General features: G+C 42.9%; 1 protein-coding gene across 1 annotated transcript in view; it reads right to left on the bottom strand.

The window, feature by feature from the left end:
* ec (echinus) overlaps nt 1-17,453 on the bottom strand; it is a 458,553-nt gene extending 441,100 nt beyond the window's left edge. The window contains exon 1 of the mRNA XM_070093184.1: nt 17,252-17,453. The gene's annotated coding sequence lies outside the window, so the exon portion shown is untranslated. The remainder of the gene's footprint in view (nt 1-17,251) is intronic.
* Nucleotides 17,454-22,206: the final 4,753 nt, after the last annotated feature.

Below are 22,206 nucleotides of genomic sequence, written 5' to 3'. Positions count from 1 at the left end.
GAAGGTCATCCCTCAGAATAAATTCTGATGCAGAAGTGTTGTTTAACATTGTGAGGGAAGAAAATAAGATCCACCAAAAATAATAATTATCACCTGCTTGCCTTAACACAACAAACAAGTGGCAAAACCAACTTCAGATATCTTAAGGTATATAATTATGGTCTGGTGAGAGTTGGACCTGCCTAGCAGCAGTGTTCCTTGTGTTCTTGTGTAGCACATCAAGTAGCCTGCATTCACGAAATTTTACATCATGCGGTAGGCCTACTGACCCATGCTAGGCAGGTCCTATTCACAATCATTCCCACTCATATGTATATAACCTATTTGTTGCTTCGTTTTCCTGGCACTTTGTTCAACCCGTCAATAACTCCTGCAAGATTAATGATTTATTAAATACTGCCCAAATTTAATTTCATCCAACTTAAATCTAGTGTTTCAGCACCTTCACCACCTCCTACCATCTGCGAGACTTGCGTCAATTTTCTATGCTGCCTCCCACACACAGATGGAGGTTAATGTTTCACAGTGGGAGGGAAAGAGACTGTTTACTTGACAAATTAGACACATATGCAACACTTAAGTATCTTTTTGAGGAAACGTTTCGCCACACAGTGGCAAAGATCTGGAGGAGTTTGAGGTAATCAGTCCCTTAGCCAGGAGTCGATGTAATCAGTCCCTTAGCCAGGAGTCGATGTAATCAGTTCATCACTCTTGATAACAATACAGGATATGCGCATATGCTGTTTTCTTTTTAAGACTGATGGACTAATTACATCGACTCCAGGCTGAGGGACTAATTACCTCAAAACTCCTGATCTTCACTCCTCTTGTTTGAATTGGACTGATGAAGCCACTGTGTGGCAAGACGTTTCCTCAATAAAGATACCCAAGTGTTGCACATGTGTCTAGTTTATCAACATGTCGGTTCTCCGAATCATTTATTTACAGACTGTTTACTTCCTTCCACAACAAGTAAGCGATGCTGGGTGTTCCATCCTCGCGTTGCCTAGGCAGAGGGTGGCGGGGGAAATATTGACATATGTGCAGTACTGGGATATTTTGTTGAGCAAATGTTACTCCATGAATGGCGTCTTCACGAAACGTTTGACGACTTTTTTCAGTAAAATATCCTAATGCTATGTATGTCTTATTTTACACTGTGAATAGAGACAGTAACACAAACAGCAGACTCTAAAATGTAACAACTAGACTAAGGCCAAGATAATGTAACTACTGGATTAAGACCAAGGTAATGTAACGACTGTACTAAAACCAAGGTAATGTAACAACTAAGATCAAGGTAATGTAACGACTAAGACCAAGGTAATGTAACGACTAAGACCAAGGTAATGTAACGACTAAGACCAAGGTAATGTAACGACTCAGACCAAGGTAATGTAACGACTCAGACCAAGGTAATGTAACGACTCAGACCAAGGAGAATGTAACGACTCAGACCAAGGTAATGTAACGACTCAGACCAAGGTAATGTAACGACTCAGACCAAGGAGAATGTAACGACTCAGACCAAGGTAATGTAACGACTCAGACCAAGGAGAATGTAACGACTCAGACCAAGGTAATGTAACGACTCAGACCAAGGTAATGTAACAACTAGACTTAGACTAAGCTAAAGTACAATACCTCAACCAGATCACCTTGTCCGGAGATTTCAATCATATAATATGTAAACTGTGTGGACAGGGGACCACACACACAGACACAGACACAAGACTGGCTAATAGTGTCCAGGAGTCAAACAATCAGTGGTAAATGCAACCAACACTACATGAAATGGCAGACACTTATCTGATGATAAGATATCCGAAGTGTTGACTCACTCCACCACTGCACTCCTATCACACTTTCTTAATCCAATGATATTAAAATATACACTCATTATTATTGATATTATTATTATCATTATTATAATTATTAATGAGGAAGCACCTGAGAAACCAGAGGTGATTATATTTGATCTTAGTGGAGGTTATCTTCAATTCATTGGATCAAAAACCTTCCACCATGATCAAGGGCTTATCAAGACACGTTTGATTCTTCAATATTTTGGCTCTACGACTCATGGGAAGTGCTACACACACACAGACACAGACACAGACACACAGACACACAGACACACACACACTCACAACAACAAGGGGGTCACAACTGGAAGTTGAAAACAGATAAGTCACAGCGATGTTTGAAAGTATTTCTTCGTGGGAAGTGGAACAATCTGGAGAGTGATGTAGTGGAAGCAGGATCCATACATAGTTTTAAGAAGAGATACGATAAAGCTCTTGAAGCAGGGAGAGAGTGGGCCTAGTAACGACCAGTGAAGAGGCGAGGCCAGTAGCTACGACTTGACCCCTGCAACCACAAATAGGTGAACACAAACAAGCGGCGATAAGATAACAATTATGTTTCTGATACAACCCACAGCGGGGGTCCCACAAGGAGCAGTACAAGCTCCAGTTATAATCCTGAGACGACCTGTCGCATTCCCTTGACGGCAGTCGCTCTATCACTGTTACTAATACAGTGGAACGGGTGACTGTTATAAGAGAAATAAGTATTGTGTGTGTTTAGACTGCCACAGGTGAGTCCCTGGTACAATGTCACCTGACTTAATAACGTCAGTCGAGGAATATGATGAAAATAGTAACTAAAAAATCGAATTTAGTGGGACGGGTAGAGTTCCACTCTACCCGTCATGTTTCATTCTGTGTAGAACATTATAAAGTTATGTTTCACCCTGTGTAGAACATTATAAAGTTATGTTTCACCCTGTGTAGAACATTATAAAGTTATGTTTCACCCTGTGTAGAACATTATAAAGTTATGTTTCACCCTGTGTAGAACATTATAAAGTTATGTTTCACCCTGTGTAGAACATTATAAAGTTATGTTTCACCCTGTGTAGAACATTATAAAGTTATGTTTCACCCTGTGTAGAGCATTATAAAGTTATGTTTCACTCCATGAAGAGTATTATGTAGTTATGTTTCACTCCGTGTAGAGCTTTATGTAGTCACGTTTCACTCTATGTACAGCATTATGAAGTCATGTTTCACTCCATGTAGTTTTATGCAGTCATGTTTCACTCCATGTAGAGCTTTATGTAGTTATGTTTCACCCCATGTAGAGAGCTTCATCAAGTCACGTCCCAATAAAAGTATGTCGTGCAAAAGGTTGTGAAGAAGAGAGTGTAGCAGAGGAAGTGTGGTTTATCAAGGGCAGCCAACACAGCCATTAACCATGACCACAACCACAGTCGCCCCCATCACACTTAAGGTCGCTCAAACTAGGTCCACAAGTATTCTTTTTTTCCCCTCGCCCGGTTTTGCTTTGAAATCTATACATTATGCATAAATGTTTTTGATCAGGAAGATGGAGAATAATGAATGATGATAAAAGGACCCCAATGGAAATAAGTCACTCTGACTTCTTTCGGGTTATCCTAGGTGCTCTACACATATGCTGCTATGTATGATAATCTATGTAACTGTATTTGTGTATACCTGAATAAACTTTCTTACTATGTGTGGTTGATTCTAAGGATGGTGGCTCTCACGTCTTTCTAGTTGATGGCTTGATCGATCGAGCTGTTGGTGCTACCTGCAGGCAGTCCAGCTTGTGCACCACAGCCCGGCTGATCAGGAACTGACTTGAGGGGTTTATCAAGGCAGCCTGTTAGTAATTCTCCTGATATTCGAGATCGGCTGTTGCAGTATGATGCTATCAGTCAACAAGTGTTGCAAACCATGATGTTGTCAGTCAACAAGTGCTGCAAACTATGATGCTATCAGTCAACAAGTGTTGCAAACCATGATGTTGTCAGTCAACAAGTGTTGCAAACTATGATGCTATCAGTCAACAAGTGTTGCAAACTATGATGTTGTCAATCAACAAGTGTTACAAACTATGATGCTATTAGTCAACAAGTGTTACAAACTATGATGCTATCAGTCAACAAGAGTGGCAAACTAAGATGCTATCAGTTAACGGCTGATAGCGTCACTCCCTATGAAAGCCAGAGACTCGACAGACGATGCATACAGCCTCTTAGAAAAGCAGGGATACCGTAAGTAAACTAAGCGATAACACGGTGAGCGTAAACCACCCGAGATTTTCAACACACTTTCTTCATGCATAAGAGAGATTACCACCAGGTCCCTGGTTGTCTGCAAGATCCTTAGTTATCTGCAAGATCCCTGGCTGTCTGCAAGATCCTTAGTTATCTGCAAGATCCCTGGCTGTCTGCAAGAGGAACTTAATAAAGTTCCTCAAGTATGCGTTCCTCAGACACTACCACAACCTCAGACACTACTACAACCTCACACACTACCACAACCTCACACACTACCACAATCTCACACACTACCACAACCTCATACACTATCACAACCTCACACTACCACAACCTCACACACTACCACAACCTCACATACTACCACCTCACACACTACCACAACCTCACACACTACCACAACCTCATACACTACCACAACCTCACATACTACCACAACCTCACATGCTACCACTACCTCACACACTACCACACATACTACCACAATCTCACATACTACCACAACCTCACACACTACCACAACCTCAGACACTACCACAACCTCAGACACTACCACAACCTCTGACACTATCACAACCTCATACACTACCACCTCACATACTACCACAACCTCACATACTACAACCTCACTACCACAATGTGGATAAACCCCCTGTAAAGGTAATAAGATAAACAATGCCATACACGGGTAGCAGCTCCCTTATCCAGAGGTCTGATGAGCAACAGTTTAGTACAAATAAGCGTCTTCCGGCGGGACAACCTTCTGGTCTAGACAGACCACGGACCAGTCTGACTCACACTTGTTGCTTCAAGGTATATGGCCTTCAACGATAATAGTAGTTGTGCCGTAAAGGTATACATAAGTAAACTGCCTAAGATAACCCCCCAAAAAAGTGAGACAAAGTGACATAATTTTGGGGGTTGTAGTATTGATAGTACCAGTGGTGGTGGTGATGGTTTGTACTACCAGCAGCAGCAGCAGCAGCAGCAGCAGTAGTAGTAGTAGTAGTAGTAGTAGTAGTAGTAGTAGTAGTAGTAGTAGTAGTAGTAGTAGTAGTGGTGGTAGTAGTAGTAGTAGTAATAACAGCAGCAGCAGCAGCAGCAGCAGCAGCAGCAGTAGTATTAGTAGTAGTAGTAGTAGTAGTAGTAGTAGTAGTAGTAGTAGTAGTAGTAGTAGTAATAGTAGTAGTGGTGGTAGTAGTAGTAGTAGTAGTAGTAGTAGTAGTAATAGCAGCAGCAGCGGCGGCGGCGGCGGCGACGGCGGCGGCGGCGGAGGAGGTGAAGGTAGTAGCAGCAGTAGCAACAGCAGCATTAGTTGATAATGATGATTCTGGGAGGTTATAACCACCTTGGCTCAGTCCCAGAACATGCCTCCTGGAGGCCGGGATCCAGAAGATAAACCCGGAACACGCTGACCACCCAAGGAGCCCTGGGTCAGCTGGACCCCCATGGTATATCACAGAGTACACAAGGTGATGGAGGAAGCCACAACGATCAAGGCCAAGGTAAACTAGCATGGGACACACACACATACGCACCTGGCTGGGCCAGGAGCTATGAATAGACCCCTGCAAAAACAATTAGGTGATTACACACACACATACACACACTTGTGGTTGCATCAAGATGGAAAACCTTCAGACATTATCTACCGACTGGTTCCGGGGCTAAGAAATAGCATCTACCAGGAAAGGCTCAACTGGCTACACCTCACAACACAGAAAAGTCCAAGATCCAGGGAGACTTAATCACAACATACAAAATACCTAGAAGAAAGATAGTTGAGACTTCTCTTGGATCATCCTAAACACATCACCATCAAGAGTAATAACAGTTTACACAAGAACACAGTGATAAAGGGAGAAGGAAGGGAATAATAAGGTCAAGGAAAATGAAGCAGATAATGAGAACATTCAGAATAAGGGAAATAACGCCAATGGTGACGCTATTCACTTCGCCCGTGTTCTTTCTCCTTAGAGTATTGCTCAAGTGTTGATGGCTCCGTTCATAAGAGGAGAGATATCAGATGGAACATATACAGAGATCATTTACGGCTTGCACAGAACCAACAAAGCATTTAGGTTCCTGGGAACGTCTCAAAGTCCTAAACACGTGCTCACTGGAACCAATGAGAGATACATGATAATACATACGTGGAAAGTACTCAAAGGTCTAGTCCAAAATCTGCACACTGTCATAACATTCTGGCGTGAGACATGGGAGAAAGTGCAAAATAAACCCAGTATAAGCAGGAGCGCCGTATGCACAACGAGAGAACATTATATTAACACCTGTGGTCCCAGATTTTTAACATCTTATCAGACGATATGAGAAACAATGCTTAGATAAATGTAGAAGTCTTCAAGAGGAAAATCAACAAATGCCTAGGACAAGTACCGGATCAAGCAGGCTGTGAGCCAGCGGGCCACCAGTAGCAACAGCTTTTTTGACCAGGCAAGCACGAGACAAGTCTGGCCCAGGGTCGGGCTGGGGGAGTAGGAAAACTCTCGAAACCCATCAAAGGTGTATCAAAGGGCATGTGAAGTACTTTTTTTCAACACTGAATATACAAGCAGTGTGGTGGTACCCTATCCTCTGTATATGATAGTTACATAGTGGGAATAAACGCTAACTGCTTCCCTGTCGTACTTCATAACACAAGATGGATCACATCCACAGTGTTGAAATCTGTCAGCCTCAGATGGGAAACTTCAGCACAACAATAAGGATTTCGTCAAATATTCCATTAAAGGTCCAGCAACTACGCTAGCTTCAAAGGTTTAGTTCCACCAGAACTTGAGTTACCTGGAGGTTATTCCGGGAATCAACGCCCCCGCGGCCCGGGGTATATCCCATATACACGCGTGCAACAGGAATTATATGTAGGAGGAGAATAAAGAGATGGGGGGGACTTGTATGATATGATATATAGCAATATACTATATACTTGTATATATATTATGAGGAGGTGGTAGAACAAGGGCGAGAGAACGACAGGAGGGAGGGAACAAGGGCGAGGGGATGACAGGAGGGAACAAGGGCGAGGGGAAGACAGAAAGGAAGGAACAAGGGCGAGAGGAAGACAGAAGGGAGGGAACAAGGGCGAGGGGAAGACAGAAGGGAGGGAACAAGGGCGAGGGGAGGACATAAGGGAGGGAACAAGGGCGAGGGGAAGACAGAAGGGAGAGAACAAGGGCGAGAGGAGGACATAAGGGAGGGAACAAGGGCGAGGGGAAGACATAAGGGAGGGAACAAGGGTGAGGGGAGGACATAAGGGAGGAAACAAGGGCAAGGGGAAGACAGAAGGGAGGGAACAAGGACGAGGGGAGGACATAAGGGAGGGAACAAGGGCGAGGGGAAGACAGAAGGGAGGGAACAAGGACGACGGGAGGACATAAGGGCGAGAGGAACACAGAAGGGAGGGAACAAGGGCGAGGGGAGGACATAAGGAGGGAACAAGGGCGAGGGGAAGACAGAAGGGAAGGAACAAGGGCGAGGGGAGGACATAAGGAGGGAAGAAGGGCGAGGGGAGGACATAAGGAGGGAAGAAGGGCGAGAGGAGGATAGGAGGGAACAAGGGCGAGGGGAGGACAGAAGGGAGGGAACAAGGGCAACATGGGTTCAGGGCAGGTCGCTCCTGCCTCTCACAACTACTGGATCACTATGACATGGCCTTGGATGCACTGGAAGAAAATCAGAATGCAGATGTAATATACACAGACTTTGCAAAAGCATTTGACAAATGCGATCATGGCGTAATAGCCCATAAAATACGTGCTAAAGGAATAATTGGGAAAGTGGGGAGATGGATCTTCAACTTCCTAACAAATCGAACACAAAGAGTAGTGGTCAACAGAGTTAAATCGGAGGCTGCCATAGTGAAGAGCTCTGTTCCACAAGGCACAGTACTCGCCCCCATCTTATTCCTTATCCTCATATCAGACATAAACAGAGATATACACCACAGCACCGTATCATCCTTTGCGGATGATACTAGGATCTGCATGAGGCTGTCATCTGCTGAGGACGCGGTTAATCTCCAAGAAGATATAAACAAAGTTTTCCAATGGGCAACGGTAAACAATATGATGTTCAATGAGGACAAATTCCAACTACTCCGTTATGGAAAACTGGAGGAGATAATAACTAGAACAGAGTATACTACTGACTCCGGCCATACAATAGAGCGGAAAACTAATGTAAGGGACCTGGGAGTAGTAATGTCTGAGGATCTCACTTTCAAGGATCACAACAGTGCCACGATCGCACGTGCAAAGAAAATGATAGGATGGATAATGAGAACTTTCAAAACGAGAGATGCCAAGCCCATGATGATCCTTTTCAAATCACTTGTTCTCTCTAGGCTGGAATACTGCTGTACATTAACATCTCCATTCAAAGCAGGTGAAATCGCAGATCTAGAGAGTGTACAAAGATTCTTTACTGCACGTATAAGTTCTGTCAAGCACCTTAACTACTGGGAACGCTTGGAAGCACTTGACTTGTACTCGTTGGAACGCAGGAGGGAGAGATATATCATAATCTACACTTGGAAAATCTTGGAAGGAATGGTCCCAAATTTGCACACAGAAATCACTCCCTACGAAAGTAAAAGACTGGGCAGGCGATGCAAAATGCCCCCAATAAAAAGTAGGGGCGCCATTGGTACACTAAGGGAAAACACCGTAAGTGTCCGGGGCCCAAAACTGTTTAACAGCCTCCCATCAAGCATTAGGGGAATTGCCAATAAACCCCTGGCTGCCTTCAAGAGAGAGCTGGACAGATACCTAAAGTCAGTGCCGGATCAGCCGGGCTGTGGCTCGTACGTTGGACTGCGTGCGGCCAGCAGTAACAGTCTGGTTGATCAGGCCCTGATCCATCGGGAGGCCTGGTCATAGACCGGCCCGCGGGGGCGTTGATCCCCGGAATAACCTCCAGGTAACCTCCAGAAAGGGGTTAGGACAGAAGGGAGGTGGTAGGACAGGAGGGAGGGGGGACAGAAGGGAGGGCGAGAAGGCAAAAAGGAGGGAGGGGAAGCAGAAGGGAGGGGGGAGGTCACAAGTGAGGGGTGGAAGACAAGAGAGGGGATGTAGGACGTACACTACCTACATATACAGTGTTCCAGAGACACAACCTTGGAGTTAAAGAACATTTCCGGAGATCATCGTCCCGACTCAGCCCTCTCTGACCAGGGTTTTCCTTTCCTCAATGTCTGATCAGTCATATTGTTGGTGCATGAAGCATACACTCCCACGTAGGCACTTCGGTCCGCTCATCGTTACTGGTTGTGAGACTAAACAAGTTCTTTCTTGAAGACCAGGGTCTGTCGGTAACTACTGTTGAAGACCAGAGTCTGTTGGTAACTGCTGTTGAAGACCAGAGTCTGTTGGTAACTACTGTTGAAGATCAGGGGTCTGTTGGTAACTACTGTTGAAGACAAGAGTCTGTTGGTAACTACTGAAGATCAGGGGTCTGTTGGTAACTACTGTTGAAGACCAGAGCCTATTGGTAACTACTGTTGAAGATCAGGAGTCTGTTGGTAACTACTGTTGAAGACCAGGGTCTGTTGGTAACAACTGTTGAAGATCAGGGGTCTGTTGGTAACTACTGCTGAAGACCAGAGTCTGTTGGTAACTACTGTTGAAGATCAGGGGTCTGTTGGTAACTACTGTTGAAGATCAGGGTCTGTTGGTAACTACTGTTGAAGACCAGAGCCTGTTAGTAACTACTGTTGAAGATCAGGAGTCTGTTGGTAACTACTGCTGAAGACCAGGGTCTGTTGGTAACTACTGTTGAAGATCAGGGGTCCGTTGGTAACTATTGTTGAAGACCAGAGTCTGTTGGTAACTACTGTTGAAGACCAGGGTCTGTTGGTAACTACTGCTGAAGACCAGGGTCTGTTGGTAACTACTGTTGAAGATCAGGGGTCTGTTGGTAACTATTGTTGAAGACCAGGGTCTGTTGGTAACTACTGCTGAAGACCAGGGTCTGTTGGTAACTACTGTTGAAGATCAGGGGTCTGTTGGTAACTATTGTTGAAGACCAGAGTCTGTTGGTAACTACTGCTGAAGACCAGGGTCTGTTGGTAACTACTGTTGAAGATCAGGGGTCTGTTGGTAACTATTGTTGAAGACCAGGGTCTGTTGGTAACTACTGCTGAAGACCAGGGTCTGTTAGTGACTCCTGTTGAAGACCAGGGTCTGTTGGTAACTACTGTTGAAGACCAGGGTCTGTTAGTAACTCCTGTTGAAGATAAAGGTCTGTTGGCAATTCCTCTTGAAGAATACAGTAATTTAGTAAGCACAGTATTGTTATAGTTATGTTGCCTTTGAAAAAAGAGCATGTGTGGATCCTTGCCAAAGAAGTTTTCATGAACCGTGTTGGTGGCTGGGTCAACTTTGACGACTAGTGTATTAACAATTAAGCTTTGGTCAATGATACGATTATGAGTCTACTATAGAGGTGTCAGATGGATATAACCTAGAAATAGTCAACATTTATTGTTGACCTTAATTAAGAATGATGATGTCACAATAATTCTCAGGTATTGTTCCCTCTATTTACCCAGAATGCCTGGAGCGCCTGGATAAAATGACAAACATAATACCGACAAATGTGAAATAAGACATGCACAGCATTAGGATATTTTAATGAATATATCTGGTATCTTATTTTCAGCAGTAAGATATCTTTACACATCACATAGGTTATTACATTGTCTATAAAGTTCACGAGACTGGTGAATTTTTGTTATATATTAGTTCACATGGAAAAGCGCTAAACCCGTAGGGGCAATACAACGCCTGGGGAATGGGAGATAACCAGGTTTAATTCAGTTAAGAGGATAGCTCCAATTACTTGGAGCAAGAGCCCTTAATGCCGGTGAGTGACTTATAAAATTTCGCATTGAAGACAGCCGGGGGGAGGGCTGTTGGTGATCACTTTATGTATGATGGGAGGCTGTTGAAAAATCTTGGGTCTCTTATATTTATTGAAGTACATGTTTAAGAAGGATATAGGAAAGAACTGGTTTGGTAATAGAGTTGTGGATGAGTGGAACAAACTCCCGAATACAGTTATAGAGGCTAAAACGTTGTGTAGTTTTAAAAATAGGTTAGATAAATACATGAGTGGGTGTGGGTGGGTGTGAGTTGGACCTGATTACTTTGTGCTATTTGATCAGTTGTCGTGTTCCTTCCTTAAGTGAATGTAACCTGACCTGACTAGGTTGGGGCATTGGCTTAGGCCGGTAGGAGACTTGGACCTGCCTCGCATGGGCCAGTAGGCCTGCTGCAGTGTTCCTTCTTTCTTACGTTCTTACTCATGACACCGCTGCTTCTCACTTCTGGTATTTAGCACCGTCTGGTGAGCCTCTTGCTTTCGTAGGCAGTGATTTGTGTTGTGAAAATTTGGGACTAATCCTACAGAAAAAACAGGCAACAAGGGGGGGTTGGCCTGTATGTCAAAGAGTCCCTTATCTGCACGGAGTTGCTGAACACCACAAATGAGGTAGTTGAAGTTCTATCAATAAAGATCGAGAACCAAAACCTAGTCATTGTGGTTGTATACAAGCCACCAGATGCAACCTCACAACAGTTCAAGGAACAGCTACTGAAAATTGATTACTGTTTGGAAAACCTTCCAGCTCCATCCCCAAACATCTTACTGCTTGGTGATTTCAACCTAAGGCATACAAAATGGAAGAATGTAGCAAATAATGTTATAGCTGAAACAATCCCTGGAGGTAGTGCAGATGAAAGGTCACACACACACATGAGCTACTAAGTCTCTGCGAAAAACACACCTTAAGCCAGCAGATAGTGGAGCCAACAAGACTAGAAAACACACTTAACCTTATCTTCACAAATAATGAGGACCTGATAAGAGACATAAGAATATCAAAAACAACTAATTCCGATCACAACCTAATCGAAGTCCAGACGTACATGCATAGGGGTCCTGATCAGCAGAATGCATGTACCTGTGAAGGTGTCTTCACAAAATACAACTTCAACAACAAGAACATCAACTGGGACCAGGTAAACCATGTCCTAAACGAAACATGTTGGGAAGATGTCTTAAATGACATGGATCCAAACCAGTGCCTTGAAAGGATCAACTTCCTGGTAGCCGAAGCATGTTCTAGGCATATTCCCCTAAGAAAGAAGAAGAGCAGGAGTAAACTGGAGAGAGAAAGACGCTCCCTCTACAGAAGACGACGAAGAGTCACTGAGCTCCTCAGGAGTGCTAGAATATCTGATACACGAAAGGAGGCGCTGACCAGGGAAGTGGAAACTATTGAACTTAAGTTAAATGACTTACAGGAACCAGGAGAGACAGGAGGAGCTTAAAGCTATTAGTGAAATTAAAAGAAATTCAAAATATTTCTTTTCATATGCCAAAAACAAGGCAAATACCACATCTAGTATCGGGCCCTTACTCAGACAGGATGGGACTTACACAGATGACAACAAGGAAATGAGTGAAATATTGAAATCCCAGTACGACTCTGTGTTTAGTGAACCACTTATCGGTCTGAGGATCGACGACCCAAATGATTTCTTCATGAATGAGCCTCAAAACTCCATAAATGTATGCCAGATTTCCGACATTACCCTAACTCCGATAGATTTCGAAAAAAACCATTGACAACATGCCTATGCACTCAGCCCCGGGCCCAGACTCGTGGAACTCTGTTTTCATTAAGAACTGCAAGAAACCCCTCTTGCGTGCCCTAAGTACACTATGGAGGAGGAGCTTGGACATGGGTGAAATTCCAGTCACTTAAAACAACGGATATAGCCCCACTCCATAAAGGTGGCAGCAAAGCATTAGCTAAGAACTATAGACCAATAGCTCTGACGTCCCACATCATAAAAATCTTTGAAAGAGTGCTAAGAAGCAGGATTGCAAATCACCTGGATTCCCAAAATCTGCACAATCCAGGGCAACATGGGTTCAGGGCAGGTCGCTCCTGCCTCTCACAACTACTGGATCACTATGACATGGCCTTGGATGCACTGGAAGAAAATCAGAATGCAGATGTAATATACACAGACTTTGCAAAAGCATTTGACAAATGCGATCATGGCGTAATAGTCCATAAAATACGTGCTAAAGGAATAACTGGGAAAGTAGGGAGATGGATCTTCAACTTCCTAACAAATCGAACACAAAGAGTAGTGGTCAACAGAGTTAAATCGGAGGCTGCCATAGTGAAGAGCTCTGTTCCACAAGGCACAGTACTCGCCCCCATCTTATTCCTTATCCTCATATCAGACATAGACAGAGATATACACCACAGCACCGTATCATCCTTTGCGGATGATACTAGGATCTGCATGAGGCTGTCATCTGCTGAGGACGCGGTTAACCTCCAAGAAGATATAAACAAAGTTTTCCAGTGGGCAACGGTAAACAACATGATGTTCAATGAGGACAAATTCCAACTACTCCGTTATGGAAAACTGGAGGAGATAATAACTAGGACAGAGTATACTAAAGACACTGGCCAATAGAGTGGAAAAATAATGTAAGGGACCTGGGAGTAGTAATGTCTGAGGATCTCACTTTCAAGGATCACAGCAGTGCCACGATCGCACGTGCAAAGAAAATGATAGGATGGATAATGAGAACTTTCAAAACGAGAGATGCCAAGCCAATGATGATCCTTTTCAAATCACTTGTTCTCTCTAGGCTGGAATACTGCTGTACATTAACATCTCCATTCAAAGCAGGTGAAATCGCAGATCTAGAGAGTGTACAGAGATCCTTTACTGCACGTATAAGTTCTGTCAAGCACCTTAACTACTGGGAACGCTTGGAAGCACTTGACTTGTACTTGCTGGAACGCAGGAGGGAGAGATATATCATAATCTACACTTGGAAAATCTTGGAAGGAATGGTCCCAAATCTGCACACAGAAATCACTCCCTACGAAAGTAAAAGACTGGGCAGGCAATGCAAAATGCCCCCAATAAAAAGTAGGGGCGCCATTGGTACACTAAGGGAAAACACCATAAGTGTCCAGGGCCCAAAACTGTTCAACAGCCTCCCATCAAGCATTAGGGGAATTGCCAATAAGCCCCTGGCTGCCTTCAAGAGAGAGCTGGACAGATACCTAAAGTCAGTGCCGGATCAGCCGGGCTGTGGCTCGTACGTTGGACTGCGTGCGGCCAGCAGTAACAGCCTAGTTGATCAGGCCCTGATCCATCGGGAGGCCTGGTCATGGACCGGGCCGCGGGGGCGTTGATCCCCGGAATAACCTCCAGGTAACCTCTCCAGGTACTAGGATTTTCCATTCGTACATTACGATATATCTTTCTTGCCTGCTTCCAGGGGGTATAGGTTGAGACTTTAATCATTCCCAGTAATTAGGCACTTTAAGTGTAGTGAAGGTTCTCTGTACATTCACCAGGTCTGTTATTTCGCCTGTCTTAAAAAGGGCTGTAAAGGGCTGCCACTCATACAAATCATAGAGTTGCCCCAAGGGAAATTTATGCTAAATTTATATCAGCTATGAGGATGAGAGACAACTTTTTTAAATATAAGAACTAGGAATCTGCTACATAAGTCAGTTGAGGGTTAATAAATGGGTCTGGGACCTAGAGCTCAGCCTCACTGAAGTGAACAACACACACACACACCAGCAAAAAGGCGGGGCCAGGAACTGTGAATCGACCTCTGCAACCACAAATCGGCGAATACAAATAGGCGAGTGTACACACCCGGTGAAGAGGCGGGAGCCTGGAGCTAAGACTCGACCCCTTCAACCACATATAAGTGAGTACACGCGCACACACACATTATACAATAATAATGTGACTTCTGTTCATATTGTCAAAGTGTCATGCCACCAGGTTCATAACCTGATGAATACAGTGTCTGGTGAACACCCAGAGAAAGAGGTGGAGGTGTAACCACCACCTCCCTTCCCCCTCTCCCTCTCATCCTGTACCCCCGCAGGCGAAGCCTTGTAACCGTCGCTCCCACACCCACACTCTCCCAGCACCCGGGTACCACACAACTACACACACACACCTCTACACACTAGGTTTAAAGGGTCTAGCAGCTATAGAACATTTCCTTAAAAAATACTAGCTCTAGTCACTATACCAACACATACAAGTCCTGGTCACTGTAAACAAGTACTAGACTCACACGGGTACTAGTTACTAACACACGGGCCCTGGTAATATATACACACTCACAAGACTTGTCCTCGAGCTAAGGGGGAATGAACTACATTGTCTGACTGTCTACAAGGAGAGGATACAAGAACTGGACTTGATATCATTAGAGGACAGAAAGACAAGTGGAGGCATAATATCGGCAAATAAAATACTCAGAAGACTTTAAAGAGTAAACAGATAAAAGGGTATTCGAGAAACGGGAAACTGGTACACATTAGTTAAGGAACAGACGAATTAAGAGGGATGTCAGGAAATATTCCTTCACTCTCGGTCTGAACAAAAAGGTGGTGGAAATAGACTCGACAGTCCATACACAGCTTTAAGAATAGGTAAGATAAGGGCACCGAGTTCGTGACCCTGGTCATACTCAAGAGGTTGGTCAACGTAAATAGAAAAGTACACACACTGCAAGTGTGTGTGTTGACCCCCCGGAACACCCTCCAGGTATACTCCAACTACACACACACACACACACACACGTAAGGTGGTGAAACCATGAATGGTGAAAGGCCACTATCCCCAGTCATTCACACAGTCGTCTCGAGGTCCAGTCATAGTGTAAATTACTACACAAATGATGAAGTTGTAAAAGTATTACTTTTTTGTATTTTTAACAATGTTTAAGTACATGTGATTAGTCATTAAGGAAAATCTTCAGTATAAATTTGTACATTGGTACAGAAGGCACATATATGTTTTAGTCATGAAACTGTGATGTGATGAAGATTTAACCCTGGATAACCTAATGAGGTCAGTGTGACTTATTTCCATTAGGGTGTTATAATATATGGCTCTCTTAAGTCTTTCTCGATAAAAAAAAAAACTACGTTTGCATAGAAATCTTTTCTGCCACAGTTAAAAAACTCTAGTTACATTCAATATAAGCTCATCTTTAATTTCTGGCCTCTTAATAGTTCTTAGTCCTGCAGTATTTCTATTCAATTTTAAAAGTCCTGGTCTGAGGCCTGGCGCAGGGAGCTTTGATCCCCACCACTGACGAGTGGACGACCAATATATTCAGTAACATGCTAATTTTTCCACTATAATCTACCCTGTCCATAATTACTATCGCACTTCCTTTGTCTGTTTCGTAAGGTGAAGTCTAGAATCTTTCCTTAATTCATGGTATAACAAATATTTGCAACACAATTATCCTCAAAGATTTGTTATGTTATACCATGAATTAAGGAAAGAGCCTAGATTTCACCTTACGAAACAGACAAAGCTAATGCGATAGTAATTATGGATATGTTATTAAAAGACTTACGTACCTCCTAACTCAGAGTAACTCAAGAAAGCCAAGCACTGTGCTTTATTACTATGTCAACCTGGAAATGTAAGCACATATGCAGTTTAATGTGATCCTTTACTGACAACGTTTCGCCCACAGTGGGCTTTTTCAAGTCAAACATCTACCTGGGGTGGAAGGTACGCGAGTATTTATAGTCGCGTACCTTCCACCCCAAGTAGATGTTTGTGACTTGAAAAAGCCCACTGTGTGGGCGAAACGTTGTCAATAAAGGATCACATTAAACTGCATGTTTATATTTCCATTGTGTCGGTATCTTATACCATTTATTTCCACTATGTCCACCTCCTACCCTAACCTAACCCATAAGTATCTGTCCACTGTCATGCGTGCACGTCCCTCCCCGCCCAGGATTCGACCTCAAGCTTTTCAGTTGTGACCCAATCAATGTTTGTTGACGAGTAGTGTAGCGGATGTATCGTTGGAGGAAGTGAGGTGATCGAGTAGTAGAAAGAGCTTAGTAGTGAAGAGACGAAAGTAGTTCAAATGAAAAGACTATACCATCCTTACTCGTTCTAGTCTTCCTGCATTAAAAACTTCCATTTTCAACTAATGAATCCCATATAGCCCTACCTAGCTACATGCATATACTTTTGTAACTTATACTTTTGTTTGCCTATGAGATACAAATTAGAAGAAATATGTAAACAAAGTCCATACCTTGCTGTGCTCCCGGGGGGAGAGTGCTCGAAACACTGCTCAGTTTCTCACCACCACTGTATCTAGAACTCTCACTCTACAATACCGCACTACCAATAAATTCACTATCACACACTACACCATAGATCACGTGTTTGTGTGGGCGTCGGGGAGTAGTCCGTGGAGACACCTCACGCCCTACAAGGCTTTACCTGTACTGAAGTTCATACCGTGTGGCGCTGGCTGCCGAGCCTAGCCTACACACCTTCACACCAGCGAGTCTAGTCCCCACTACACTACCTCACCTAACTCACACTGTCATCACAGAAACACATACAAATCCTCTATACACCACTACCACACTACACTTGCAATACATCCCTTTTAAGCCTGTGTTAGTATAAGGGTCGTTATAATGGAGTCAGGGATCCGGCTGGACCGGGAGCCTGGTAAACAGGTGAATAGTGTACGAAACCTCGCTGGCGATATATATATATATCTTTTACTCTTTGTTGGTGTATGATTAATTGGTTTTCATATTTTTATCTTAACAGACTGGCCATAATTGATGAGGTGATGCCCTTCCAATAAGCCCAAGTGTTCTGTCTGGCGCAAGAGAAATTTTTTTTGGGAGTGTCTGCAAACTGTACATTTAAATGTGGGTTTGGGACGCAGCTGCGACCATGATGCCATACACAGGTCACCATCACACAGGTCACCATCATACAGGTCACCACACAGGTCACCATCACATAGGTCACCATCACTGGTCACCATCATACAGGTCACCATCACAGGTCACCATCATACAGGTGTCCATCACACGTCACCATCATACAGGTCACCATCACACAAGTTATCACCACACAGGTCACATTCACAGGTCACTATCTTAGGTCACCATCATACAGGCCACCACCACACAGGTCACCATTACACGGGTGCCTTGCATAAATATTGGGTTTTCCTCGTAATAAATCTTTGTATCACAAAATCAATTTTAATCAAGCCTTTAATTATAGTTTTTTCAGTAGTGTGCTCGAGCACACCTTGCGCAGGAAAATGTCTGCCATGAGTTTTATAAAGCTCCATCAACTGGTTTCTATATAATGCAAGACTAAAATAGTCGGAAAATCATTACTGCTTCTGTCAATACGCATGTTTCGTTTTTAAATCGAAATAAATAAGAAAATATGTTTCCTACTGTAGAACATAAAGACCAAATGTAGCTACGAAAAAAAAAGCTAAAAAGGCATGTTTAATACAGAAATAACCCGTACATAGAAGAGAGAAGCTTACGATGAGGCTTTAGTCCAACTTGGACCATTTACCAAGTCACACTAACACAAAACAGTTTGGTTAGGTAAGGTTAGCCAGGAAACATGACAAGTGTTTCATTACGTGGGTTTTAGATGATGACTCACCGTTGGAGCTTTTGGTCATCTGACCGAGGCCTTCCGCTGGCTTACCGGTCCACTCCTTTAAAAATTATGGTCATTGTTATAACCATTTAGTAATATCAAAAAAAAAACAGTGAGGGAGTCAGTATTTATAGGCGAGGGGGGACAGGGACGGGACAAAGAGGAAGAAAAAGTAGTGGTAGTGGTAATGCTGGTAGTGGAAATGGTAGTAGTAGGAAGTAGGAAGAGTAGTTTTAGTGGCATAAAAGATAGAACAAGAAGCGAAGGGAGAAGGGAGGCAAGTAGTAGCGCTAAACTTATTCTCCAGTGTTGCCTGTGCATGGCTGGGAACTGTTGTAACCTCCTGTGCCTAGTTTCTTATGAATAAATACAAATAACGTATTTTTTTCTACGGTTGCTGAGCATTACAAACTGAGTATTAATATAAAAAGAAAACTGAAAAAAATAATGAAAACTTTTAAGAGCGATACCACTTCTTTGAGCTGTTGATTTTTCTGAGTATTACGGCATAAATATTTTCACTGTTAGACTGGCTTGATTTCCAGCTCCTGGCCTCCTCGAGGGTGTTGATCGCCAGCTCTTGGACCTGTTAGGGGGTTGAATTGTGGCTCTTACGTCTTATGATGAATTTGGGCTGCAGATTCTCTGCATTTTGAGGTTTGATGTATACCTACAAGATTTTGCGTGAGTTGAGGTACAGGGGCTGAGATTATGCAATATGGGATACACCTTTCTCGGATCGTACAGGGACTGAAACACATTGTTATTATATTCGTGGGAAAGCGCTAAACCAGTAAGGGTCATATAGTGTCTGGGGAATAAGAAAATATATTATTTTCCTTTCTGTAATATATGTATATTTATGTATAGTACTCACCCCTTTATATTCATTTATTTATAATTGTTCAAAGGTTAAGTTTCAGCTTTTGGTCCAGTCTTCCCTCTGACTGTTACTAGGTTTCCTCTCCTGGCACACACACACACACACATGTGTGTGTGTGTGTGTGTGTGCTTGTGTGTATGTGTATGAGTGTGAGTGTATGTGTGTGTGTGTGTGTGTGTGTGTGTGTGTGTGTGTGTGTGTGTGTGTGTGTGTGTGTGTGTGTGTGTGTGTGTGTGTGTGTGTGTGTATGGGTGTGTGTGTGTGTGTATGAGTGTGTGTGTGTGTATGAGTGTGTGTGCGTGTGTGTGTATGAGTTTGTGTATGTATGTGTGTGTGTGTGTTTATGTGTGTGTGTATGAATTTGTATGTGTATGTGTGTGAGAGAGAGAGAGACTCAACAATCAACATTTGCACCAATAACTCACTACAGTTGTGACCGGGTGTGGAAGTGTGAATTGCTCATTACTCTAAAATTTGTTCATGATTGCAGCCATGTATAAACGTAAGTAACCATTCTTACAGTATTCATTACCTTTGTAACTTGTGAGTTCATTACCTTTGTAACTTGTGAGTTCATTACCTTGTACCTAGTTCAGCCATCAAAACTTTGGAGCCCGGTCCCTGGACCCATTGTGTACCTCTGTAATCTGTAAATACCTTTGTAACTTGTCATGATTGTGACTAGACCTACCTGGAGTTCATTACCTTTGTAAATTGTGAGTTCATTACCTTTGTAAATTGTGAATTCATTACCTCTGTAACTTGCTCAGCTATCAAAACTTTGAGGCCCAGTCCCTGGACCCATTATGTACCTCTGTAATCTTTTGACTACCGCCCACAGGATGGGTATGGGGTGCATAATAAACATATTAAACTAACTAAAACCTCTCCTGGCTGAGTTAGCTCTCTTCTATGGATCCTGTCTCCACCGCTTCTCTGCCCAAGTCGTTCCACTTCCTGTTAACACCCACCATACCGATAAAATTCCGGTTATGATATTACTAGAAGGGGACCTGTCCTTTATACAGGAAAATACCCTGATTTTCCACCATTCTCGATGACAGAATCTCGAAAGTGGTCATATCCCACCGAAATGGCAGTTTCTTTCACTGTACGAGACAATTCTGTGGTCTGTGAACTTTACTCTAAACTCAGCTGCTGCTTCAATAGCACAACAGGTTATCCCCCTTGATAAGGTATCTACCACTACAGTTATGAGTCTTCGGAGGTATTTACCTAACTTGACTGGAGGTTTGCTACCAAACTCTTCCAGCGACATTTTGATATTTTTGGTTGGCTCTCAAAATCCTATTTGGTCATTTCTCTTGGGTCAAAAAAAAAAAAAAAAAAAAAAAAAGCCTGGTTTCTACTGATCTGTGGCCATAGCTGTGGCCAACTCCTCTATCTGTGATACTTTCCCTTGGTATATATAAGATCTGACCTTTGGTATAATTATTTAAATTTATCACTGAGAATATAGTTATTCTCGGGTTTAGCTTTGGGCAAGAAGCGTCTCGACTTCCAAATACATATGAGATCATCCAACCCACCAATAATTTGTTTAATATCAAAATAATTGGCACAAAGCTTGAGATATAATTCAAATCAAAATCAAAATAAAAAATAAAAATTTATTTCTTTGCTAAGGTTACAATGTATGTTTACATTTCATAATTTGATTGGTACAAAGAAAGCCACTATCATGCCGAGGTATTTCGGGTAGACTTAACCTAATACTTAAAGACTACAGTGGTACCGGTTAATTTCCTATGAAAATGAAGTGATTAAAACAGTTTATTGGTCACTAACACGTGTGGCCCAATGAAATGAATTTCTCGGGTGAATGTGAAAAGGAACATGAGTGGATTCTTTTTTTGTGGCGAACTGCCTCCTAGTTGCTGCAAAATTTGCAAAAGCAGTTGACACAGACGACCCAAGTTAATATCTCGGGCACAACAATGGCCCATGCAACAAAATTCCACATAACTAAAGTGTTGTGTAATTCGTAACTGTACAAGGCAAGTCAACTTACTTGTATGAGGGAGAGTTACACTTCCATGCTCTTGGTACCTCAGTAATGACGGACTTCGCTATTGTACACCCGCCAAAATCTCCCAGCAAACGTTCTCAACCCGCGTTTCAGCAGAAAGATTGGCCAATGATGCTGATAGAAACGTAAATCCAGTTCGCTGGGGCTTGTCAGGCTACTAATAGGTATCTTTGGTGTTTGAGGAAGCTTCGTTATTCTAGTAGTTCCTCAAAGAAAGTAATGCCAGTTTCCTGGCTACTCAAGTGTCACTTCCCGCCTCTATAACGTTTGATGTGTAACTGAATTAGCTAGCGTCTAACTGACTTCATTCGAATTTGAAATTCTAGCTATCTACCTAATACTACTATAATAGATCTATTCCTACCTATTTGGGTCCTAAAACTGTATTAATTCCTGCTGTTATTTTCTATTTTGTGTAACTATGTAAATCTTCCTAGAAGGACAAATATTATGTACAAATGTTATGTAAGTGGGTATATTATGGGCTTTTAAAGCACTGTGAAACGTTTCGTGGAATATTTTGGTAGCCCAAAATAAGTTTCCATAATGAGTGAAGGAGAGGTGGAAGAAATACTGGATTAGGTGCTGATAGGATCTCACAGGACAACAGGGAACAGTATTT

The sequence above is a fragment of the Cherax quadricarinatus genome, chromosome 42 (assembly GCF_038502225.1).
Source record: "Cherax quadricarinatus isolate ZL_2023a chromosome 42, ASM3850222v1, whole genome shotgun sequence".
Classification (NCBI taxonomy): Eukaryota; Metazoa; Arthropoda; class Malacostraca; order Decapoda; family Parastacidae; genus Cherax; species Cherax quadricarinatus.
This window is presented reverse-complemented; position numbering and strand designations above follow the sequence as displayed.